Source organism: Bos mutus, chromosome 13 (genome assembly GCF_027580195.1).
Source record: "Bos mutus isolate GX-2022 chromosome 13, NWIPB_WYAK_1.1, whole genome shotgun sequence".
Taxonomy (NCBI): Eukaryota; Metazoa; Chordata; class Mammalia; order Artiodactyla; family Bovidae; genus Bos; species Bos mutus.
The window spans coordinates 79,715,198-79,742,161 of NC_091629.1; the positions used below are offsets into that span (position 1 = coordinate 79,715,198).

At 38.6% G+C, this 26,964-nt stretch overlaps 1 protein-coding gene across 9 annotated transcripts in view; it reads right to left on the bottom strand.

Annotated features, from left to right (window-relative positions):
• PLCB4 (phospholipase C beta 4) overlaps positions 1-26,964 on the bottom strand; it is a 483,912-nt gene that overhangs the window by 240,756 nt on the left and 216,192 nt on the right. The window contains exon 4 of one of the 9 annotated variants that reach the window (XM_070381997.1): positions 11,306-11,412. The exons of the other annotated variants lie outside the window; for them this stretch is intronic. The gene's annotated coding sequence lies outside the window, so the exon portion shown is untranslated. The remainder of the gene's footprint in view (positions 1-11,305; positions 11,413-26,964) is intronic. 9 annotated transcript variants of the gene reach the window in all.

The following is a 26,964-nucleotide window of genomic DNA, read 5'->3' on the forward strand; positions in this document are numbered from 1 at the left end:
TGCAAAACACTTACCTATGTCAGATGTTCTTTACATTGTTCTTTCATGCTCAGTACCTTCACTCAAGTCCAACTCTTTGTGACCCCATGGACTGCAGCGCCCCCAGACTACCCCATCCCTGGGATTCTCCAGGGGACAATACTGGAGTGGGTTGCTATGCCCTTCTCCATTACACCGTTCTTAAATACAATGGAGTGTTCACCATTACACTCCATCACACGGTTCTTAAATAAATACTAACATATACCAAATGAGGACTCAAAGAAATCAAAGATTTCCGTTCCCCTAAAGAGTTCTCAGTTACCCCTGAACTATATGGGATTTCCTCCCTTGGAACTTTGAAGATTTTTACACTCAAACACACATATACTTGCTGTATATCAGATACTGTACTATGTACCAAGAGGCAAAACAAAATGAGAAGATTAATTCCTGTAATCAGAAGCTCACAAGCTATTAATAAGTCAATTCCTCCCAGTGAACAAACTCTGAGGACCTTTTCAGTAGACACGAGAGCAAATTGATCTTGTCTGGCATCAACCTAGACCATCTTTTTATTTTAAGGGTGTGCTCGATGTGAAACGAGTCATATCTACTCACTCTTGGAACACACTTCAAAACGATTTGATTAATGGCCTCTCTTGTAGCTTATTAGCTTTGAATAGAAGAACCCAGAAAGTATATGACTTGCCACAGTGAAATGTACAGTACTTATGCTAAAACAATTTTGTCCAGGCTTACCTGTGATTGGGGGGTCAGGCGGCTTGATTATCTAAGTTGGAGCCCTTTGTAAATACTTTATGATGATAACTAGCATGCAGGGCATTAGTCACACTCCATCTTGAATTTCTGATCACCAGGCAGCATCCTCTTTAGCAGAGCATTTTTAATGTCTACTAAAGTGCTGAGAATGCTTTAAGTACAAGGTGCTGATCTGATTTAATTTCATCAATTATTTTCAAACTATATAGTGTAACCCCACTAGTACAAAGTTCTGTTATTAAGGTTTTTATACATCAGGTTAAAACAAGTCCAATAAGTACACACTCTAAGAGCCCCAGCTAATGAGGTTAGCCTGGACGTTAAATGTGACTTCTGACTTCTCAGGCACAAGTGCTGTAGAAAACTCCACTAAATTTGCATGTGGGCAACCCTTTTTGAAGAAGCTCAGGGTTACTAGTCATTTCATTGGGATGCAGGATGTATTACTTACTCATAATTCACACTGTTCAAAATGATTAATGGAAGCAAGTACTCTAGACAAGCAGGTATCATCTTCATGATAAATGCACATAATTAGATACATATGAAATAGCTTACCCACAACAGAAAAGCTAAAGCTCAGCGGTTAAAAGCATGGACTTTGTTACCAGGCTGCCCTGGGTTCCAGTTCTTCTTGATGAGCTATATGAATCTTGGAAAGATACCTAACTTATTTCAACCTGAGCTTTCTCAACACTTAAATGTTGGTAATAATACTACCTACCCTATAAGGTTATGAGATGAGTAAAACAGAGAAGGCAATGACACCCCACTCCAGTACTCTTGCCTGGAAAATCCCATGGACAGAGGAGCCTGGTAGGCTCCAGTCCATGGGGTCGCTAAGAGTCGGGCACGACTGAGCGACTTCACTTTCACTTTTCACTTTCATGCATTGGAGAAGGAAATGGCAACCCACTCCAGTATTCTTGCTTGGAGAATCCCAGGGACAGAGGAGCCTAGTGGGCTGCCGTCTATGGGGTCGCACAGAGTCGGACACGACTGAAGCGACTTAGCAGCAGCAGGGTACAGTAGGTATAAGAAAACTTCTTGGTTTCTTAACTCTTGATCATTCAATTGAGCCTAAGAAAGTACCGTGCTATAAAGGTTCTGCTTTACAAATAAGATTAAAGATATAAACTTAACATAAGAAATTTGACATAATGAATGATCACAGAACCCTTCAGAAAAGAGACGGTGGATAAGTCCTCAAACTGGATAAATATTCTGCCCACTAAGGCCTTTAGGAACCTGAAACTGAATGATTTAACCTTTTCTCCTTTTCTTAGCTGTTAGATGATACTGTTTTCTCCTACTATAATTGATAAACTGATCTCTACAATGAGTCATCAAAATATACTGAAACTTGTCTACAGGAAAGGCTCTCTGTGAACAGAGTCAAAAATTACTCTACTTTTTAAAATAAAAATTTACATGACCTTCACTGACCTTTCAGTTCTAATCTGGTACCCAGCAAAAAATAATTCATGTAAAAAGTATTTCATCTTTTGGAAAACTCATTGATCTGATAAGAATTGGCATCTGCTACATTCTAGGTACTTGGTCTAACTGTTAGAAGAGAAAAAAAAATCCATTTCTGGAGATTTGTCTAATTATTGTGCTCCTATTCAGGAATCATAATTAGACTACATAACTTGATGAACTGTCATAAAGAACACCTAGTTCAGAGTTGTCCGGGAAAGGGAAGATTTTTGTCTTCTTCATTTCTTTGCCATGACTCAGAGGCAAAGTAGAGCTATTTAAAAACATATAAGGAGATTTTAAAGGAAAGGATAGTCTCAAAATTTTGATACGCTCAGAATGAAAGATATGAATCGTAAGTACTTACAGTGGAAGACCACTTGGCAATAAGAAATAAATAGAACATCCATAATGAACAGAGAACTGGTGCTAGTGGTAAAGAAGCACCTAAACCAGGAGACATAAGAGAAACAGACTGGATCCCTGGGTGGGAAAGATCCCCTGGAGGAGGGCATGGCAACGCATTCCTCTATTCTTGCCTGGAGAATCCCATGGACAAAGGAGCCTGGCAGCCTATAGTCCACAGGATTGCAAAAAGTCGGACATGACTGAAGTGACTTAACACAGAGTACAACAGAGAAGAAACATTGTACTAATGTCAAGTTCAGTTCAGTTCAGTTCAGTCACTATGTCATGTCCAATTTTTTGCAGCCCCACGACTGCAGCACACCAGACCTCCCTGTCTGTCCATCATCAACTCTCAGAGCTTGCTCAAACTCATGTCCATGAATCGGTGATGCCATCCAACTGTCTCATCCTCTGTCGTCCCCTTCTCCTCTTGCCCTCAATCTTTCCCAGTATCAGGGTCTTTTCCAGTGAGTCAGTTCTTCACATCAGGTGGCCAAAGTATTACAGTTTCAGCTTCAGCATCAGTCCTTCCAATGAATATTAGGACTAATTTCCTTTAGGATCAACTGGTTGGATCTCCTTCCAGTCCAAGGGACTCTCAGGAGTCTTCTCCAACACCACAGCTCAAAAGCATCAATTCTTCGGTGCTCACCTTTCTTCATAGTCCAACTCTCACATCCGTACAGGACTACTAGAAACACCATAGCTTTGACTAGATGGACCTTTGTCAGCAAAGCAATGTCTCTGCTTTTAATATACTGTCTAGGTTGGTCATAGTTTTTCTCCCAAAAAGCAAGCGTCTTTTAATTTCATTGCTGCAGTCACCACCTGCAGTGATTTTGGAACCCAAGAAAATAAAGTCTGTCATTGTTTCCCCATCTATTTGCCATGAAGTGATGGGACTCGATGCCATGATCTTTTCTAAATGTTAAGTTTCAAGCCAACTTTTTCACTCTCCTTGTTCACTTCCATCAAGATGCTCTATAGTTCTTTGCTTTCTGCAGTAAGGGTGGTGTCATATGCATATCTGAGGTTATTGATATTTCTCCCAGCAATCCTGATTCCAGCTGTGCTTCATCCAGCCCAGCATTTCTCATGATGTTCTCTACATATAAGTTAAATAAGCAGGGTGACAATATACAGCCTTGACGTACTCTTTTCCCAACCTGGAACCTGTCTGTTGTTCCACGTCTGGTTCTAACTGTTGCTTCTTGACCTGCATACAGATTTCTCAGGAGGCGGGGAAGGTGGTCTGGTATTCCCATTTCTTTAAGAATTTTCCACAGTTTGTTGTGATCCACACAGTCAAAGCCTTTGGCATAATCAGTAAAGCAGAAGTAGATGTTTTATTCAACACAAATTGTACAGTTCCATTTCTATGCCATTCTGGCAATCGCAAAGGTATTAATGATGGAGGGCAGATCAGTGGTCCAGGGATTAAGGATATAGAAAGGGCTTGAGTACAGACAGGCAGCAAGATGAGAATTTTTTCAGAGTGATGGAACTGCTCTGTATCCCAATTATGTCAGTGGTTACATGACTCAATGCATTTGGCAAAACTCATATAACTCAAACCAAAGATGTGAATTGTACTATCTGTAAATTCAAACACAAATTAAAGAAAAAGTGCAGTTCATTGTTTACTTAGGCTTAATCTTAACACTTGGCTTCCAGGTGGCTCAGTGGTAAAGAATCCACCTGCCAATGAAAGAGATGCAGGACATTCAGGTCCAATCCCTGGGTGGGGAAGATCTGGAGAAGGAAACAGCAACCCACTCCAGTACCACTGCCTGGAAAATCCCAAGGACAGAAGAGCCTGGAAGTCTGCACTCCGTGGGATCACAAGAGTAGGACACAACTGAGCACACACATACAATTTAACACTATTTAAAACTGCAGTAGACAGGGATATTTCTCTTGAACAAAATTGGGATTTCATTATAAGTCCAAGAGAAACCCATTTTTTTCCAGTTTAATGATGTATAATTGGCAAGAATTATATATAAAATGTACAGTATAATGTGTTGATATACGTATATAATGTGAAATGATGACCACAATCAAGCTAACTAACATGTATCACCTCACACAGTTACCATATATTTTTGGAACTTCTGTGTGAAAACATTTCAAATCTACTCTCAGTAAATTTCAAGCATACAATACAGTATTATGAATTATAGTCACCGTGCTATACATTAGATCTCCAGGACTTACTCATCCTATATAATGGGAACTTTGTACCCTCTAACATCTCCCTATTTCCCCTACCCCTCAGTCCCTAGCAACCACCAGTCTACTGTTTTCATGAGTCTGACTTTTTCAGATTCCACAGTGAGATCATGAAGTATTTATCCTTCTATGTCTGGCTTATTTCACTTAGCATAATGACCTCAAGGTTTATCCATGTTGTAAATGGCAGGATTTCCTTCTATTTTAGGGCTGAGTAATGTTCCCGTGTGTGTGTGTGTGGCATTTTTCTTTACCCGTTTATCTGCTGACAGATAATTAGGTTGTTTCCATATCTTGACTACTGTGAGTAATGCTGCAATGAACACAGAAATGCAGATCTCTCCTTAAGACACCGATTTCATTGTTTAAAACTGCAGTATAAACTGTAGATTGCCTTTGTATTCCATTCCACCCTTCCTTAGTCAGGGAGACCAGAAATCTAAACATTAAATTTCTAAGACTTCTTTGCAGCTGGGTTCCAACTAGAACTAAAACCAATGAGAAGCACTCTAATTAAATATCTGAAAGCTGGTGGCCATCTTCCTGCTGCTACAGCTCCTGGCAAGCAAGATCTGAAAGATAAAGGTTTTACAGGACGTTGTGGCAGCAACTGGAACAGCGGCATGATTTTGAACTCACAAGTCCAGGGATGGACACACATTCCTCATTCTTCAGTCTTACACGCTATTTTGTAAGCACCCGATCCCCTCTATTAAATCTTTTCTGCTTGAAATACCTAGAGTGGTTTGCATTTTATGCCTTGATCTCTGTTAAAAGTCAGTTTATTTATAAAATAGTCCCATGTCATGGTCCTTAAAGATGATATTATTTAGAAAGGTCCCATTACATTTAGCAATCCATGGCCAAAGAAAAGCTACCACTGTGTTTTAGAGTTTTCAGTGTCACTCAGCACTGTTTGACTGTGTTGGAATGATGATAGATGTTAAGCAAATTATCTCTCCGAGGTGACATCTCCAGGTTGATCATCTGATATGTTGAACCTGGCAGAAGAAAGATTCTACTTCCTGCTGCTGCTGCTGCTAAGTCGCTTCAGTCATGTCCAACTCGTGCGACCCCAGAGACGGCAGCCCACCAGGCGCCCCCCGTCCCTGGGATTCTCAGTAGCTCAAATAATGTCTCAGAATTGAGCTTAATCCTGACTGGTCAGATCTGGGTATTCTGTCCATTCCAACCCTAGCCATCACAGCCATCACTGACAAAGGAAGACGGAACATAAGACCTTTGACCTTCTGACAACTGTTAGCATCTCCCTCACAGGTTGCCCACTGTTCATTACTTGTGGGTTTTACATGCATCTTTCCTTCCCTGTTAACAACATTAGTCAAGCCTAAAATGAGTACCGGACTTGTTTAAAGACAAACTTCTCATGAAGTTTGGCAAACATAGCCAAGTATGAGGAATAAGTCTAAGGTTTGACACCTCTAGGGAAGATATTTGAGGAAATATAATGTGCTTACCCACTTGCTCAAGCACTAAAACAAGCACAGCATATTAGACAAGATGTGTGATGACAAGTTCAAAGGAAATGCAACCATGAGGATAAGGGTCATGGATGCATGGTAGAAAATATACATGTACCAAAGGTGCAGCATACATTTTTATTTGTATTTTGGGCTCCAGAGGAGTAAAAAGGGTCGGCTTGAGCTAATTAGTTGGTTTCTTTATCTCTAGTGCAGGAGCTGCTCATGGCAGTGGCTTCTGGTTATCCTTGTCCCTTAACACCATCCCCTTCTATTGATGAATATCCTAATCATGTTCATCTTGAGGCCCTCTCTCTCCTCCTCCCAGTTCCTGAGTTCCAGAAGTGATTCTGATTCCAGAAGTGGAGCCTGTGACCTGGGCTGTGATCTCCCATAGTGAGGGATGGAATGCACTTGGCTCAGGAATGGAGAGAATACAGGATTTGACCAAACGAGATTAACAAGTTCATTTCTAATATATGTGACATATTTGATATCTGATATATCTGAGATCCCCAGGAAGTAGAGTCTTTCTACTGCTAGATTTGATGATATGGGCTATCAGCCGAGAGCTTATTAATGACTAACACGTGAATTCAGAACCATCCAAACACAGGAGCAAGCACATCAGAGGGTCAGAAGGAAGTTGAGTTTAGCATAATCAGACTCATGAGACCCTGGAACCAGCTGTATCCAGCTACGTGAAATAAAAGTTATCTTTTCCTTGTCTAAAACTCCTAAAGTCAACATATTAATTTTATTTGCTGGTTTGTTTCACTAATTTTTGTCATCCAAAGAACCTTTACTGAAACATTAACCATCAGCCCCAAATATATATTTTGGTGTATATTTTCATGTTTCTAAAGCAGAGTTTCTTTAGCTTTCAATGAGACTCTCAAATGAGTTGTAACTCCCCAAAAGATCAAGAATTGCTCCTCCAGAGAAAAGCAGTCCCTCAAAATGGACTAAAAATTGCCCTTTTATGGCATATTCTTATTTTTACCAAAAGCAACTTGACCAATTTCTACTTCTAAAGAGAAAAATTATATACAGAGTAGTCATTGAAAAGAAGAAGAGTATTTACAGCAGGTCAGGTTTTAAGATCTGTAGAATTGTAATTTTTAGCACCATCTTAAATCATATAAAACACTCTGAATGGCATACATAAGTATATGAAGATGATTTAAGTTACAAATAGAGATAATGTCATCACTGACAAAATAATCAACAACGAAATGTCTTATTGGAGAAATATTCAATGAAACGATCATTTTAACGTAGTTTTCATTTCCTACTTTGCAAGCCAGTAAAATTTTTTCAGAATTCACATATTTTCAGAGAAGGCTGAAAATGTTCTAGAACCTAGGAGCTATGACTAGAGTGCCTAAATGAAAAAAATGATTTAAAAATTATTTTTAAAAGTTGCCACATAAGAATATGCACTCAGCATGCTGGGCTCCATCTCCATCTATTTTATACTCAACCTGTCATGTCCTGAGTGTGAAATTTCAGTTTTCCTTGGCCCAAAGGTGAAGCAGGACAGCTGCTTCTTTATTGTTAATGTAGGAAGTTCTACTGCTGGAATCGGTGCATTCTTAATGAATTTCACTGCTTTAAAAGGAAACTCTGTAATTTAATGTCTATCTTCTAATTTATAATTTTTACTCTTTAATGTAAATCTTCAAGCTTACCACTTTATTGAAACTGGTACAGATATAGCAATGAAGCAAAGCAATACAAAATGAAATAAAAAAAACAAATCAATACTCTGCCCATCTTCTATTTTAGAGAAGAGGGCCAGATATCAGAAAACTAAGCTTAAAAAATGTCTCCAGTAATACAGGAATCTAGATTGAGATGCCAGCTTTAAAAGAGAAAAAAGGAAGAAAGAAGAGAAAGTGCTAAGTAACTTTCTTCAAGGACAAATAGGAAATTAAGGTTTAAGTCCCTCAAAATACAATGAACACACCTACCGACTGTTAAATTGAAATAAGTGCAGAGAAAATTTAAAAGAAAAACTTTTTACCTATAGATGTGTGGAAGGAACTGATTACTGATAGATGTATAATTAATATTTTAAAGGAAAGGGAAGGCTGGCACTATGGTTTTAACAGCTTTATCTAGAACACTGTTTTCTCAGGCTTTAACCTGCAAATGAATTATCAGATTTTCTTCAGAAAAAAAAGCAAATTCTGATTCAGTGTGTCTGGGGTAGGACTACAGATTCTGCAACACTCACAAATTACCAGGGCATAATGATGTTGACAGTCAGGAGATGATGTTTTGCCTAGCAAGGCTCTAGATTTCAATAGTCTTTTACGAATTCCTCTTCAATTTGAACCAGGTTGTCAATACATGCATCATTGTATTTTTAAACAGTGTTAAAAGTTCACACTTACAGAGGTGATTTCCATTCACTATGGATAAAAAAAAAAAAAAAAACACACTTCTCAAATTTTTTCTTCCAAGTACTGTTTTTGGAACAGTGGTCTTCACTCTCAAAGTCTCAGTTTTAGCAAGTCTGAGGCAAGGCTCAAGACTCTGTATTTCTAACAGGTGCCCAGACGATGGAGATGCTGTTGGCCCAGAGGCCATGCTTGCTGCCCCACTATTTTAGTGAAACTGTCAAGAGTCCTGCTGGCAATTCCTTTAAGAACTTATGCAAACAGATAATATCTAGTGTCATAGATTTGTGAAGCATTGGAAATTCAGAAGACCTAAGATTAATTGTTCTCAAGGCCCTCATTTAAGAGGCAAAAAGCTTGGGTACTGAGAGAGACTGAGTGTCTTACCTGGAGCCACAGAACTGGTTAGAGCAGCAAAATGAGGCTCAGAACTCCACTTTTGTTATAAATAAGACTTGTTATTACCCACAAAGTCTTGTTCTTATACCACATTATCTTATTTTTTTTTCATCTTTTTAAAATATGCTTGAATCACTTACTGATGGATCCCTAACAGACCTAACAGTGAACACATTTCAGTTCTTCTAGTCACTCTCTTTTAAAACTAATCTCCAAGAAAATGTTTTTAAATATGGCCCAAGGGTCTCCTCTATTGGGATCTCAACAGGGCTTGGCTTGCTTAAAGATTCAGATTCTTAAAGTTGTCTTCAAACTACTGAATTTGATTCTCTTGGGTTGGTACCAGGGAATCTGCATTTCCATAAGCATATCTGCAAACACTCCGCCATGGGACTGTTTGATAAACAGGTTCATAAGATAACGATCCAACCTTAGCTCAACCTTGGACACTTCTCTTTGGAGGAGAGGGTTTAAAGATTGGAGAAGAAATGGCAACCCACTCCAGTGTTCTCGCCTGGAGAATCCCAGGGACGGGGGAGCCTGGTGGGCTGCCGTCTATGGGGTCGCACAGAGTCGGACACAACTGAAGTGACTTAGCAGCAGCATGGCCAGGTTGCATCCAATTACACGGGAATCTCTGGAGGTGCAGCTTAGGCATCAGTGGTTGTCAACAAGCACTTCCGTATTTCTATCCAATGCAAGGATGGTAAACCTCCAGACAAAATGATACATTGTTTTAATGAATACAGGAATTTGGTCACCTAGAATACCAAAGGTATTATAGAGCAGCTGGCTTCAACAATCCCAGTCAATTCAGTGATCCCAAATGCTTATACTCCAACAAAATAAGGTCTGATGAAAGTTCGGAGTTACTGACTGCAGGGCCTACTGAGGTGGGGCTTCCTGTTTGCCTGGAAGAACTGGAAATTCTTGTTATTTCCATCTGGCCACTTCTGGCAGTTTACAAAGCAAGGATTTTTACAAGAAAAAATTTTAATGGTTTTTCCGGTTAGGTTACTAAATAACACATGCTTCCCTGCAAATGAGCAGTGTGATTTAACAGTAATGGCAGGTTATAGTGACCTACACCAGTTCCCAGGATTCTTTTAAGGAGTAAACAAGAGAGACGGCAGGAAAATAGAATTCCTGTAAAGGAAAATGTCTGAAATTCATCTTTTTAGACTTCAAAGTAAAAAATGCCAATGGTGTGGATTTATGAATTGCTGTCAGAGATGTTCTACCTGCTGAGTTTCTTTACAGTGTCTGTATTCTAAACAAGCAATCTATTAATGATAATATCTCCATAATCAAAAGTTGTCCATATAGCTCACAAAGAGCTTAAGCTTTATTAAAAGACACGAATCTAGGGACTTCAAAAACTTGCATAACTGGACAAATAAACAGGTACAGTAGTGATTTAATATATGTGACATTTATTAACTTCAAAATAATGACTACCTAATTAAAAGTTGCCTTGCGGATACTTCTGCGTTGGCGGTGATTTTGACACCCTTACCGCTTGTCGCTTTCCTTTTTCCATCCCGCAGATCACCTCTCAGCACTAAAATAGAGCATCATACATTATGGCTCCCACATCTGACACAGCGTCTCTCCATCCTTGTCCTGAACCCTGAATTTCCAGTGGAAAAGGACTCAAAAGGAAGCAAGGATGAGGGCAGGGGAAGGCTCTGGGCTGAAGTTCAAAGAGAACGGTTTGGCCCCTGCTCGGTACCTGTCAACAAGCCAGCTCAACAGCCCTAACCTGTGTCTGGTTCCCAACCTGTTCCTCTGGCTCATCGGCACTTCTCAGATATTAATGTCCTGTGATTATTGAGAAATCTTGTGAACTGCCAGATGTTGATTCAGTAGGTGTAGGGCAGGACCTAAGAGCCTGCATTTCTAAGTTCCCAGTTCTTGCTGCATGCAGGCCCATGGGCCACACTTTCAAGTGAACAGAACAATTAATAGATACTATTTTTGGTGGAAAAGTAAACAGTGATGGTGAAAAGCTATGTCCCTTGTGCCACACCTACTAAGGTGTGTGTGGTTGTGGTCAATTTTGGAGAACCCATCCAGCCCACGGTTTTTTCGAGAATTATTATCAGACACTTAACCACAGAGTATCAGTGGCACCCATACCTGTGTTAGGACCTGACTCCTGGCCAGAGCTGACTGCACCAAGGATGGGCATGTGCTCAATGAGGAGCCAATCAGCTTCTTCCTCTTCTGAGAGTTTGGGATGAGACCTGAGGGAGACCAGTCGTGAGTTGCTTCAGCTAGCCGATGTAAACATCTGGAATCATCATCGTACCTCACGTGGAAAGACAAATGGGAACACACAAAAACAGCACTGGAGGAGCAGAGATGAGAGCACCTGAAAATCAACTGCTGTCTGGATTCTCAAAAGCTTTCAGTTCAGATTATCAGATCCTTCCCTGCTCACCATGGGATCTTAAAAACAGCCCTGAAATATTTCAATAAATTCCCCCTTTTCTTGCTTACAATAGCTTGACAGGGAGCCAACAAATTCTAATGCAAAAGGAAGGTTGTTTTACTTTTCATCAGAGAAGATAACTGTCTCTGAGGGCAGGATATTAGAGGAATAAATAGTTCATGTTCATATCCAGTAGTGGTGGGCAACTTCCTGGAGCTACCTGTGAACAATCCTGTGATCTTCTATGAGTTATTTCAAAGGAGCCTTTATTTCCTCTTGAAATGTCACACAACGTCAACTCCTAAAGCTCTTCCAATAATGAAGGTTCTGTTTACTTCAATCTCTGTCCTTCCTTCACATTTCTTTCATCCTTACTATCCTTACATGGCATCTAAACAGAAACCCTACCTGTTCCTCCCTGACCCCTCCCACCCCACTCACGGGAGACAGGAGGCTGGCCCACAGGAGGCACAGGAAGGTGGAAGCTATACGACTTTTATGAATTCCTCTCTCCACTCTCTTTCCCCTGATTACCTGTTTGAGCCTCCCATCTTGCCTTATCACATTCTTCCTCATTATAATCTTTGTAAATGTCTCTGATCTCCCACTTAGAAAAAAAAAAAAAAAAAAAAACTACTGGTTCTCATTAAACGGTACCAGCTCCTGGATTTCTATCTACTATAAGACAACTCCTTCCCCCACCCACCCAACCCCATTCTTCCACATGACATCAGAAGATATAATTCCACATCCCCCCTACCTTTCCGTAATCACCAACACATCCCATCTTTCGTGACATGTATTAAACTTGGTACAGGAGGAATTCACCTCAATAAGGCTAGTTTATGCCAAATGAGTCATCAGTCAAAGATAAACAGCCTGGAGAAGGTGATCCTTTAACTTTCTGCCTCCTTGAGACAGAAACAGAATCTAAATTCATTTTTGTCCTAAAATGCAAGATTATAGCTCCTTATCAGTTTGCATTAATGAAGTTTCCACTTTTTCACCTATTGGAGGGTATAGAAGTGCACAATCACCTGTTTTCATTCAAGATATATCCTTGGACATACCTTCCACACCACAAGGAAAGCTTCTGTTCACAATACAGCTTAAAAAAAATGCTATTAATTGTAACAAGGTAAACATTTCATTATCTTTTCTCTTTTGGTATCAAATACACACTAAAACTCCCCTAGAAGGATAAATATGTTCAATCTCAAACCCAATAAAAATGCCAAATATTCATTTCCAATTTCAACTCATAAAACATTTTTCATTCATTTCTCTAAAATGATCTATTCCAAAGTTTTTAAAACCATGCCTACTCAGCTGGTAAAGAATCTGCCCCCAATGCAGAAGACCTGAGTTCAATCCCTGGGTTGGAGAGATCCCCTGGAGAAGGGAAAGGCTACCCACTCCAGTATTCTGGCCTGGAGAATTCCATGGACTGTATAGTCCATGGGGTCGCAAAGAGTCGGACACAACTGAGCAGCTTTCACTTTCACTTTTGCTATGAAGAATATTCAATGCTATGAAAAATCACTCTAAATATAATGGCTTTCTGGGGGCAATAAAACAAAAGACATACTCATATTATGCCCCAAATTTTAAAGTGTAGGTTATGAGTATGTCTGGAAATGCTAGAATTAACATAATAAAATATGTATTAATATGGTTATGCCTGGATAATAGGATGAAAGAAATGAACTAGTTCATTTCTTCTTTGTAATTTTATGAATTAAACAAATCTTTCCAGGGAATTCCCTCATGGCCTAGTAGGTAGAACTCAATGCTTTCACTGCAGTGGCCTGGGTTCAATCCCTGCTTGTTGAACTAAGATCCCACCAGCCTTGTGCTACCACCCCCGTCCCCCCAAAAAGATTCTTTTCAATGTTCATGAAAATGTGTAATTAGAGAAAAAGTCAATATTACCTATATATACATGGTCCACACTCAGCAAATTAAAATGATTAGGAGGATTTATGCATCCCTTTTGTTTTGGCTATCCTGCTAGAAGCACAGTTCACTACAATAATGTGATTTGCTCACATGCTTCATAAATTCTGTGTTGGAAATAAAGCTCCCTGGATGAAGACTGCTGTGTTCCTTCCAAGTGCCTCAGACTGAAAGGATGAGATAAGGAATCAGCCTTTAGGGAGGGTTGGTGTGCAAGTGATAACACTTGCCTCTTAGACTAATATCCTTGGAGTAGAAGAGAAGAAAAATGATGGCTTTAATACTTATGGTGTAACTTAGCCTTTTTTAAAAAAAAATCTCTAAACATGTTGCTTCCTACCTTCTAAGGCAAAGTGTTCTGCTCTAAGGCTTTCTGTTCTAGGAAAGCCCTGACTGTTCAAACATAATTAAGTCTCAATTTCTTCAAGCATTTTCATGTGGAAAAATATATAAAATGATCAAAACTAAGTAAATAAAACCATAATCCCATGATCATCCTTCTCTGAAAATGTATCAAACAAGAAAATGCTCTTCAAATCAGACTTATGAGAGATAAACAATGTTACCAGCTACAAACTATGATGATTACTATGAACTGTGGTGTTGGAGAAGACTCTTGAGAGTCCCTTGGACTGCAAGGCGATCCAACCAGTCCATCCTAAAGGAAACCAGTCCTGAATATTCATTGGAAGGACTGGTGCTGAAGCTGAAGCTCCAACACTTTGGCCACCTGATGTGAACAACTGACTCATTGGAAAAGACCTTGATGCTGGGAAAGATTGAAGGCGGAAGGAGAAGGGGATGACAGAGGATGAGATGGTTGGATGGCATCACCGACTCGATGGACATGAATTTGAGCAAGCTCCAGGAGTGGTGATGGATAGGGAGGCCTGGTGTGCTGCAGTCCATGGGGTCGCAAAGTGTCAGACACGACTGAGCAACTGAACTGAACTGAATTTTAGAAATAATATATTATTTAACTAAATACACCGAAAATATTATCAATTCAACATGTAATCAATACTAAAGTTACTAAGGAATTTTTACACTTTTTTTTTTATACTAAACCTTTGGAATCTGATGTGTATTTTCCTTGTTGTTGTTTAGTCACTCAGTCGTGTCTGACTATTTTATGACCCCATGGACTGCAGTAGCCTGCCAGGCTCCTCTGTCCATGGGATTTTCCAGGCAAGAGGCAGGTTACCGTTTCCTTCCCCAGGGAATCTTCCCAACCCAGGGATCAAGCCTGCATCTCCTGCATTGGCAAATGGATTCTTTATCATGGGGAGATTCCCAGAGAAGCCCCAGGCTTTCCATGTAACACATTTCAATTTGGATGAGCCACATGGCCAGTAGCTACTGAACTGGAAAGTGTACCTCCAAAAAACATGCTAAACCCCTATTTCTTGATTTGTTAACTGAAAAATTATCATTTGACTCCATGGTATGCCATTCTCTTTTTTTCTTCTCTGCCGCTAATATTACATAATACTTATTTTCAATTAATCTGTAGACAGTCTAAACCTCTCTCATTACTTCACCAAACAGAGACAGTCTTATCTCCCTCTCTCTGTAAAATGAGACATTGGGGTCCTTCTGTTTCCCTCACCTCTTTCCCTGTCTACCTCTCAAATTTTCTCTAACAAACTAGTAAATCATTATGAATGGTTTGCTCATTAAGACCATGTTCTGTACTATAACTTTTTTACACACTAACTTTTGTAAATTGCAAAATAAATCACACTTATAATGTGAAAATTACAAGATAGCTACTCTCTGCAGAAACAAGTTGTGGGTGTGAAGCGAGAGATGGTCATATAACACTGCTCCCACCTGTGCTGCTCCGAGGACCAGAGTAAAGAAAACAGAGATGAGAAGGGCCTGACTGACAGCCGCCATCTGTTACCAGAGAACATGCAGATTTATCACACTTTCTGTTATAGAAATTTCATTTTGCCTTTAGAGCTTCCTATCAATAAAAACCCTATTCTGATTTTGACTGCTTTTTTTTTTTTTTTTCTTTTCAAGATTTGCCAAAGAGTTACTATCTTGAGGGTTTTTTTTTTTTTTTGGTCCGTTTTTTTAATTATTTAATTTTATTTATTTGGCTGTGCCAGGTCTTAGCTGTGGCAACCAAACTCTTAGCTGCAGCATATGGGATCTGGTTCCCTGACCAGGTATCAAACCCATATCCCTGCACTGGGACTTTGGCATTTTAGCCACTGGACCAGGGAAGTCTCTTTGGTATTATTATTACAATTTTTTAGTTTAGTTTATCCATCTGTCCGTGGAACCCACATTTCTTTTATTTTGCTGCATTGTTATTTTTTTAGGAGTGACCTGGGGGTGATCAGATGTTTTCACTCTTACTTGTCTTAAAATGCTTGTATTTTCCCTTCACAATAAATTTTCAGTTTAGTTGGGAACAGAATCAAAATAATTTCCCTCCAAACTAGGAATGCATCATTCTCTTGTCCTCTAGAAATCATCTCTGTGGTCAATTCTCTATCCAACTTCCATTTCTGGAATCTTTCAGCAGCTCTCTTTCTCCTTGGTGGTATGAAATATCATGAAAATGTGTTAGTTACTGAGCCATTCATATTCTTTTATTCATCCTACTTTGCTCTCAGAGGCAATTGCCTGAAGATTTGGAAAATTTTGTATGTATGTGCATGTATATAAATGTATTTGTGTGTGTGTGTGTATTTTTAATTATTTCCTCCATTTTTTTTTTCAATTTTCTCTTTCCAGATCCTCTATTAGAAGATGTAGCAATCACTGGATTGACCCTCTGATGTCTCAATTTTTCACTCATATTTTCTAACTCTGTTTTTTGGCTCTGTTTTTCTGGAAGGCTCTTTATCCTTTCACTATACTATTATTTTTTAAGTCAACAATTACACTTTGATTTCCAAGAATCCCTTCTGCTCCAAACCATTTCTCTCCTATAGGAGTCTGTTCTTAACTATCCCCAAGGATAAAATTTGGAATGATTTTAATGATTTATCTCTTCTCTTATTATTTTCTTTGTGTGTGTGTGTGGCTCAGCTGGTAGATTTGTTCATATTGATCCTTTTCTTTTAGTTTTTTGCTTTTCTTCACTATCTGTTGATTCCAGTTTGTTAATGAATGATCTGGATGCTAAACAGGAATCCAGAATCAAACAGTTAGCTACATGGCTTCTTCATTTCTCCTCATCAAAATGCAGACCATTCCATTTCTGATCACTCCTTACATAGTTTTTGGTGGTATCTTAGTTGTGTATTCCCTAAGAGCCATAAACCATCTGGGTTAAAAACTGAGTTTTCTTGCTGCAGTTTTCAAAGGTATAGCAGATAAGGGTCCGATGGGCATTAATTTGGGGTCAGGCTTTATATGACAGACCAAAGTTCACAGTTATAACTTAGTTATAATGGCTACATTGAAACAGATTCTAGAATTAATTCAGTGTTACAGAACTTAGAAGAAGAAAAAGTAATTTCACTTATATGTAAGATTTAAACAAATCAATAAATGAATCTATTCATTTTCATACTTTTCTTACTTGCACCATTTTACGATAGCTCACTAAGGCAAAATTTAAAATTGTATGGGTATCTCTTATCTTTTCTTATTACAATAGCTTAATGCCCCCCGCCCCCCATCCAAAAGAACAAGAGCTCTGTGTCCAGAAAGACAATAAATATCACCTCAGAGGGGAGGGTAAAGATCCTGAGACATACAAGTCAAAATTAAAATGGTCCATGTGTCCCTATCTAATTGCTTTTCTCTCAAAAACTGTAGCAGAGCCATAGTTAAGAAAGTTACTGAGTGACCGTACTCTCTTAAAGTGTAAATTGTGTTCCACTGATTTCAATCTCAGTTTTCCTCACACTTTGCAAATTCATATACTAAGGGTCCCATCTAAACAAAATCCACCACTAAAATCCTCAGGACAGTTTATTTCTGAAGAATTACATTCTCAAGTGATTATACATGCATATTACAGAACAATTACATTTAAAAATATGAATCAAGTTATTTAATTCTTCAACTCAGATGGAAAATATTGATAACACTGGTGATACTTAGAAAGATATGCTGCCCAGGAAAGAAGACTATAAAATATTAAACATCTGTAATGAAATGTAATAGCTACCAAAACAAGTCCAGATGCCTCAGCAGATGGTGCAACTTGTCCAACCAACATCTTTTTCCTGAATTCGGTAGGTAATGAACTTGAACCCAACTAAAAATATTGGCTTCCTGAGGCTTCCTTACAAGTAGTGGTAGCTTTGTCACCTTGTCTAGTCCAATGAGAGACTAAATGTTGAGATTTGGGGAGTAAAATGTCTTCTTTTCTTAAACAGATGCAATACTGCACACTCTTTTTGTTTTTGCTATCTGCTGGGAGTATGTATGTAACACCGGGAGGTGGAGCACCCATTTTGCAACCATGAGACAATGGTAATCAGGATGAAGCTTATCAACTAAGGGTGGTGGAGAAGGAATATGGAGACAGACTGGATTCCTGAGGGAACCACTTAGCTCTTGAAGCAGCCCTACACTATCTATTACCAAACTTCCTGTTACATGGGACAAATATGAACCTATGTATTTAAATATTTTATGACACACAGAGCTCATTCCTGCTTGATGCACTGCCAATACCTGAACTTTAGTTGCCCCTCCAATATGTGTATACGAAGACTTTAGTGCTTGACCAAAACGGAGATGACTTTCTATTCCATAGTATTTCCTTTAAATCTTAGATATAGCCCATGATCACTTACCAGAAACCTTTGAGGGTCTGGTATGTTTCAAATTCAGAAAGATAATATTGTGTGTGTATATAATACATTATGCAATGTCCCATCAGATCTAGGCTAGGCATCATTCTCAAGTCCAGGGGTTGACAGACTATGGCCAGAGGTCCATGTCCAGTACCACCGAGTTTTGTAAATAAAGTTTTATTGGAACACAGTCACGTCTTATTCACATATTGCCTCTGGCTGTTTTCCTGCTAGTCACAATGGAAAAGTGTGTAGCTGCCAAAGAAACAGTATGGTCCACAAAGCCGAAAATATTTACTGTCTGAATCTTTAGAGAAAAAGTGTATGGATCTCTAGCAAATGCACCAGTATTTATGCAGTGAAACCTAAGGCTATTTACCCAAAGTGGGATAAAGACTGTATATAACCTTCTGTTGGTTCAGGCATAAATTTGCCACTAAATTTATGCCAAACTTATGGGAAATCTAAGTTTCAAAGCTTTATCGATTTCAGAATTATAGAAAAAGAAACTGAGGATCTGTCAGGAGACAGGAGTAATCTGTCAGGCTGATGTAATCTACCATGGATCATTCAGCTTACTTCCCAGTCCGTTATGTCTGATAGTCCAGAAGACTTAACAAGTCCTATTGTTTGAGGACCCTAAGAAATAAAGAGGCAGCACCCTGCAGTGAAAAGAACACCAGCTGATGAGAAAGTTGATTTCTTATCTTACATTCTGAGGATTTGGGGTATATACTGTTCTTCTCTGAGTCCCCATTGTCAAATCTGTGGGAAGGGACCAAAATACTACTGACTTGGCCCAGGGCCACAGAGGATGGTAAGATTATTTGTCTAAGTGCTATGAATATGGCAAGACACAACACAATCGACTGTTATATACATTATTGGGTAAATTAGATATGTTTCACTGGATGTGCTGTGCAGTGTTCACTTCCTTCAGTCATGTCCGACTCTGCGACCTATGGACTGTAGCCTGCCAGGCTCCTCTGCCCATGGGAATCTCCAAGCAAGAACACCGGAATGGGTTGCTGTGCCCTCCTCCAGGGGATCTTCCTGACCCAGGAATCGGACCCATATCTCCAGTGTCTCCTGCACTGCAGGCACATTCTTTACCCACTGAGCCACCTGGGAAGCCCACTTCATTGAATATGCAGGCATAAATGTGTATTTTACTAGATATAATAGGTATTTAATTATTAGCTTTTCCTGTTATGCTGAATAGAGTGTTTAAATGTAGAAGAGTCAAAGTTTTCCCAGCCCTTCAAAATGTCAGGAGTTCTTCATAATATTTCTTCATTCTAATACGGATGTTGGCATTATACTTTTAATGTTATGTTGTTCTATACATAATTTGAATCATATGGACCATACTTTTCAGAGAATTTCTTTGAAAAGTCCACTTTTAATAAATATACAAAAATTTCACAAAAATTTTACCATATTCATTTTTCTACTGTAATATAAATATTAGAAAAATTGTGTAAATGTGATAAAATTTTAAATGATCTTTAATAACCTCTTTGATCCTATTTACAATTTTAAATTTCAAAACCAGATTTTTCTAAACTAAGACTTTTTAAATCATAGCATCTGCAGTTTTACTTTCAAACAAAAGAGTAAGAATTGCTGTTTTTGGTTAGCTCATATTTATCCAGGTGTTCAGTCTTTACATATTTGTTCATACAATCTAGAATAAAACCATTTATACTTTAATAATAATTTCCAGAAGCTAACAGAATTCTCTTAATAGTTAAAAGAATAAATACCAACTAATACGTAGTTGTTTTATTACCTAGACTAAATGTTGCATGGCCTAAATTTTGCAGAAATCCTTTTATTAGATTTGATAGCATTACTCATCATGGAAATGTATCCTGTACAAAAAGCTCCTCTACCAAGAAACATGTTAAATTTCAAAAGGCTGTCAATCAACCCCTTTGTGCTTGAGTTCACACGGGCAAGAACAGCATCTCTTAGAGCTGAGCAAAGTGAATACACTTTTGTTTTAAAGTGGCTTTGTCTGTACTAATGAGAGCCACTTGGGTGAAGGTTCCCAGTGGAGAAGCACCTGTCCCCCACCCCACCCCCAAGTCCATGCTGCGACGTTCCCTTCTCAGAATACACGTTCAGGTGGCCCAGCTTGCAACAGGGGCACGTAAATAGGTAAGCCTGTGTTTCGAGGTCTGTGCACGTTTTGACGCTTCAGGAACCCAGAGGAGGGTACACAAGCAGCTTATAAGGTACCCAAAGATGATCATAAAAAGTACATCTCACAGCTCATACATATGCCCACCTCATTTGAGCTCATCATCAAAGAGGAGCCAAAACACAATCAGAGAAACAAAAGCAGAATTGTGAGCACCTAGAAGAAGTTAATTCTGGAAATATCTAGGCTGGAGCAGAGGTAAGGAGCTGGAGGAAACTGGCCGCCCTTGATGCCCTTCCAGATAGGGTTTGAGTGCATATCAGCACAGCCTAACCAGCCGGCTGCCTGGGAGAACAAGGAAGGTGAACACTGCTGAAACGGTTGACCCCATGGGAAGCAGAGGAAAGAGTTAGCCAGACTCAACAGAGAAAAGAGACCAAGAGAGTGTGACCCGGCTAGTACAGCAGATTCCAGCCGGACTCCAATCCCTTCAGAAAATATCCGCAAAGCAGAGGGAAGCCACTATGGAAATCAGTGTGGTTACTTATTTCAGCCTCTACTACACAGTGCTAGGATTACAATGTGTCTGATTTGAGGGGACAAATTAGGATTGGTCTAGGCCAGCAGTTCTCAAATGTGGCTGCACAGAGGAATAACCTGGAAAGCTTCAATAAAAAATTGACGTCCGGACCCCAAAGAAAGTCTGATTCCAAGGTTCTCAGATAGGGTATAAGCATCAGCAGTTTCGAAAGTTCCCACAGTCATTCTAAACCCTAGTAAAAGTTGAGAACAGCTTTAATATGCCTTAAATTACAGATTTTGACTGAACAGATCTAGGGTGGGACCCAAGATTAAGCAGTTCTAACCGGCTCTCAGATAAGGCTGTCTGTGCTGGTCCCTGGATGTTTTAAGGAGCAAGGCTCTAGTACTGCACTGTCCAACATGATAGCTACCAGTCACTTGAAACGTGACTGGTGTGACTGAGAATCAAATTTTTAATTTAATTTAAATTAAATTAAATTTAAAATTTGAAACATGATTTGATTATAGGAAAATATTTAATTATGCATGGAGCAATCTGATATTTTTTTCAATTGTGTCTTTGATGAGATCTAAATACATCTCATGTATTGATCTCATGTCTGATCTCAGATTAAATATCTCTAATGAAAATTCGGCAACTGAATTGAAATGTGATATAGGTATAAAATATGGACTTGGTTTCAAAAATTTAGCATGAAATAAAGAAAATAAAATGTCATTGGCAATTTTTGGATATTGCTTGTATGTTGAAATTATAATGGTCTAGATTTATTGGGTTAAATAAAATATACTATTAATTTTATCTGTTTTTTTTTTTTTTTTTTAATGTGTCTACTAGAAAATCTTGTATTACATATATGGCTAGCTTTATATTTTTTGGACAGCACTGGTAAAACCAAAGGCATCCTGTTACATGCTGTTAGAAACTGACCTAATGGGTGAGTACATGACCTAGGTCTAGCTAATCAGAACCAAGGGGAATTTATAACAGGCCTGTTGATAAAGAAGTTATTTATTAATAAAAAAGAAAGCCCTGGAGTTCCCTGGCGGACTAGTGATTAGAATTCGGTGCTTTCACTGCTGTAGCCCAGGTTCCATCTCTGGTTAGGGAACTAAGATCCGGCAAGCCACGTAGTGCTGGCCAAATTTTTTTAAAAGGGCACATAAGAAAAATGTCCTTATCTCTGCCTCATTCCATGCTACCGTGCCTTGCCCATCTCCTTCTAGCTGAATTTAAATGTAGCAAAGAGAGGGTAAAATGCACAGAGCTTTAGCAGCCACTTTACCACCTTGAAGCATTACGACCCTGAGTCCTGAATACCCCTTTGAGTTGCAAATCAAAATAAGATGCTCCACCTTTGCATTTCTTAGATCATCAATTACCTGAGGATCTTATTAAAATATAGATTCCCTTTCAGCAAATCTAGGGTGAGACTTGAAATTTCAAATTTCCAACAGGTTCCATAGTGACATCTATATAGCTGATACAAGGATCATACTATGATTAGCAAGAGCTCAAACTGAAAATATTTAGACACTCTGCTACTTGCTGCTGAAAGCATTCCTAATGGACACAGGTGGCAAAGCCAATTTCTGCCCATTAACAACAGCTCCATTTACACACTGGCTGGCTACATAATCATGTCAGACTAACTGGAGACCCAAGACTTAGAAATTTGTAGCTTTCCCAAAAGACAATAACTATTATGGGAGAATGAGGGCAGAAAGCAAGAGTTCTGCGGTCAAATGAGTTTGGAAAATTCTGGGGTAAAAGAAATTAAGACACATTTCTCTACTATTGAGCTTTGCATGCATAGTCACTGCCATGGAGGTACATGCTTTAATTTTGAATGTATTGTTAATTATACTTGATTACAAAATATTTTTCTTTCCACAGAGAATACCATTAGAGTCACATACCATGGAAATTTGTGGACTGCTGCATTATTCAGATCATGAATTAAAAGAAACATCAAGAACTACAAGCCTTGATTCCTGAGAAAATGTAGTTTGTGTGGTACTAGATGTATAAGAAGCATGGAATTTGGACTGAACTCATCTAGATTCAAGTCACTGTATCATACACATCACAAGTCAGCTGTGTGATGGTGGACAAGTGTGGTATACCCTGTGGCCAGAGTTCTTCACCCATGAGACAGGAGAAGATGCCTGCCTACATCATAGAACATGTTAAGAATAGCATGTACTCACACTGTTCAAAATGACACTTTCTGGATGCAGGGAGAGTTGAAACTTTATATAAACTATATACATAGGTTATACACAGAGAAAGTGAAAAAGCTGGCTTAAAACTCAACATTCAAAAAACTAAGATCATGGCATCCGGTCCCATCACTTCATGGCAATAAGATGTAGAAACAATGGAAACACTGACAGACTTTATTTTCTTGGGCTCCAAAATCACTGCAGATGGTGATTGAAGCCATGAAATTAAAAGATGCTTGCTCCTTGGAGGAAAAGCTATGACCAACATAGACAGTATATTAAAAAGCAGAGACATTACTTAGCCAACAAAGGTCTGTGTAGTCAAAGCTATGGTTTTTCCAGTAGTCATGTATGAATGTAAGAGCTGGACCATAAAGAAGTCTGAGCACCAAAGAACTGATGCATTTGAACTATAGTGTTGGGGAAGACTCTTGAGATTCCCTTGGACTGCAAGGAAATCAAACCAGTCAATCCTAAAGGAAATCAATCCTTAACATTCACTGGAAAGACTGATGTTGAAGCTGAAGCTCCAAAACTTTGGCCACCTTATGAGAAGAGCTGACTCATTAGAAAAGACCCTGATGCTGGGAAAGACTGAAGGCAGGAGGAGAAGGGGAGAACAGAGGACAAGATAGGTTGATGGCATCACTGACTCAATGGCCATGAGTTTGAGCAAGCTCTGGGAAATGGTGATAGACAGGGAACCCTGGCCTGCTGTGGTCCGTGGGGTCGCGAAGAGTCGGACGTGACTGAGCAACTGAACAACAACATTATAAATACATATATATATATATATATATGTGTACACATATATATTATATTATATGTGTGTATAAAATGTATACATTTAGAAGTACACAAATACATCATGAAGTAGAATATATAACTCACATGCAGTCTAAAGATACATGGGAGAAAATCCTGGCATCTTGGACATCTTGGGGATATCATTCACTTTCCTCGGCTCTTCAGTGTACCTCATAGAAAAGCTGTACATGTTTGGAAGTGAAAAGTCTGCATGTGATTTTTTTAAATAAAAAAAAAAAAAAAAAAAAAAAAAAAAAAAAAAAAAAAAATAAAATTTATTGCAAGCAGAATATTTAAAAAGTTAAAAAAAAAAAAAAATGCCTCCCATTCATCTGGCTTGGTCGGTTTGATTAATGAAGATGACAAAGAAACTCTTGTTTCTGCAATCCACAGCCACTTGGTTGGGTTCAGTGGGCCCAGGAGCAGGCTAGACCTAAATCCAGTCTTTCTTTCCTACTTAAAAATCCAAAGAGGTTTGAAGGGTGATTTTATCATCCCAGAGCAGGAAAGACAAAAACATCTTGATCCAAATTGATGTAGCCAGAAAAAAAAAAAAAAAAAAAGTCAAAGCTCTCAGAGTCTTGAGATGTTTTAGGGCTATCCAGCAGGAGTCCCACATTCATGAGGGCATTCATCCCACAGTTTGGCCACAACTTTCCAGAATTTGTAGGTTCAGATATGAGAGTTTAGGATGCCCAGAGTTCATAAGGTCTCAAAGAGACAATTCTGCTTAAAAAGCCAAGACATTAAAGGATTTTTTAATGCCAAAATATTAGAGTGAGAAAAACAGTAGTAACTCTTATGTGGACCGTATTCTTCGACCAGTGATATTATTCAATGCTGAGAGACAGGGATGCACTTGAAGAAACTATTCTCTTACAGGCAGTACTGATGATAATCTGTCCATTTTTATCTGTTTCCACTTTTTATACTTCTATATTTGACTCCTCTCATCTTAACCATTTTTGGATAAAGCTTTACACAGAATCATCCATTTTCTCAAAGAATATTTGCCTGTTTCAATGTTGCTGTAAAGTGAGAATACAAATATGATGTAGACATGGTCCTGTGCTGCCCAGAGGTTCAAAAGATGAAAGAAAGAATGTACATGAAAAATAGCAAGGTGAGAGAGTGTCACTAAAACCTTACAAGAAGCCCATGGGTCATCCCTGATTTAAGGAACGTGATAGGCAAGATGGTAGCTTCCTCCTGTTCAGAATCTGTGAATATGCTATGTGCTAGGCAAAGGAGAATCATAGGCAAAAGTTGCAGGCGGCATTAAAATTACTAATCAGATGATCATAACATAAAAAGATTTATCCTGGATTATCCAGGTGGACCCAATATAATCACCAAGGTCCTTCAGTGGGGAAGAAGGAAACAGAAGAGCAAGAAATAGATCATACTGTGAGAAAGACTTCGCAGGCCATTGACGGTTTTGAAGAAAGAAGGGGGCACAAGCCAAGGAATGCAGCCAACGTCTAGAAGCTGGAAAGGCAAGGAAACAGATCCCCCAGAGCCTTCAGAAGAACAGCCCAGCCAGCATCTTGATTTTAGCGCAATCGGAGCCATTTTGGACTTCTGATCTCCAAAACTGGAAGATAATAAAAGATCTGTGCTATATTTTGAAATGGAATCTCAATGCATTTTTTAAACTTGTTATTTGTTTGCTTATTGTTTACTTCTGGCTCTTTATTTCTGCTGGGTCTTCGTTGCTGCACACACGCTGTCTCTAGCTGCGGCGCTGGGGCTCCTCATGAGTTGCGGGGCTCGGGCTGCTCATTGCGGTGCCTTCCCTTTCTGTGCAGCACGGCTCTAGGGTGCATGGGCTTCGGCAGTCGTCGCACGTGGGCTCACTGGTTGTGGTGCATGAACTTAGTTGCTCCGTGGCATGTGGGATACTCCCAGACTAGGGCTCGAGTCCACGTCCCCTGCACTGGGAGGTGGATTCTTAACCACTGGATTACCAGGGAAGTCCAAATCTGTACTGTTGTAAGTGACTAACTGCATGCTAATTTTCTACAGCGGCAATAAAAAAAATAACATGGGATCAGAGAAAACTTCACAAAGGAACTAGCCTGTTAGGTCATAAGGAATTTGAGGACACAGTTGTCATTCTCAATAACTTAAATACATAGTTCTCAAAGAGTTAAAAGGATTCACTGGGTCAGATTTCAACTTTTCACCCAATAATACAAAAAACAAAAATAAATAACATGAACTCTATACACAATTTTTACTAAATTCATCTAACAAAAAAAAGACAGCCCTTCTATATTTAATTACATGCACAAGAGATGCCAAAATTAGTCATCATTAAAGTATGTACTGTGAAAACTTCAATTACCACACTTTATTCCTAATGTTACAAACCACTCCCTTATCTCTCATGTATAAAGAAACTATTCAAGTTAACATGGTATATTAAAAGATTTCCAAACTTGGTATTAGTTCCAACCAAATCAGAGAGTCTCAAGTCAAGAGGATTTAGATGACTTAGAAGACAGAAAAATGCAAATGCCAATCATATAAAGATTGCCAGGGTTCAAGTAAACATAATTCTACATGAGCTTTAATCACAGTATAAATATATATATTTATATATATAAATAAATGTTTATATAGCCAAAAGTTATATATATATATTATATAAATAAAATATTTATTATATATGTTATTTATATATATTATATATAATATTTATTTATATATAAATATAAATTATATATATATATTTATACCATGATTAATACAGTAGCACACACACATATATATATTTAAAACACACATATGTTTTGTGTATGTATATGCATACATACATACAGATACAGACATGAAGAGAGGTATGTAATATATACATGTTAATAAAGACAGTCATCTTATTTTCATAATTAATAGCACTGACAAGCCACTG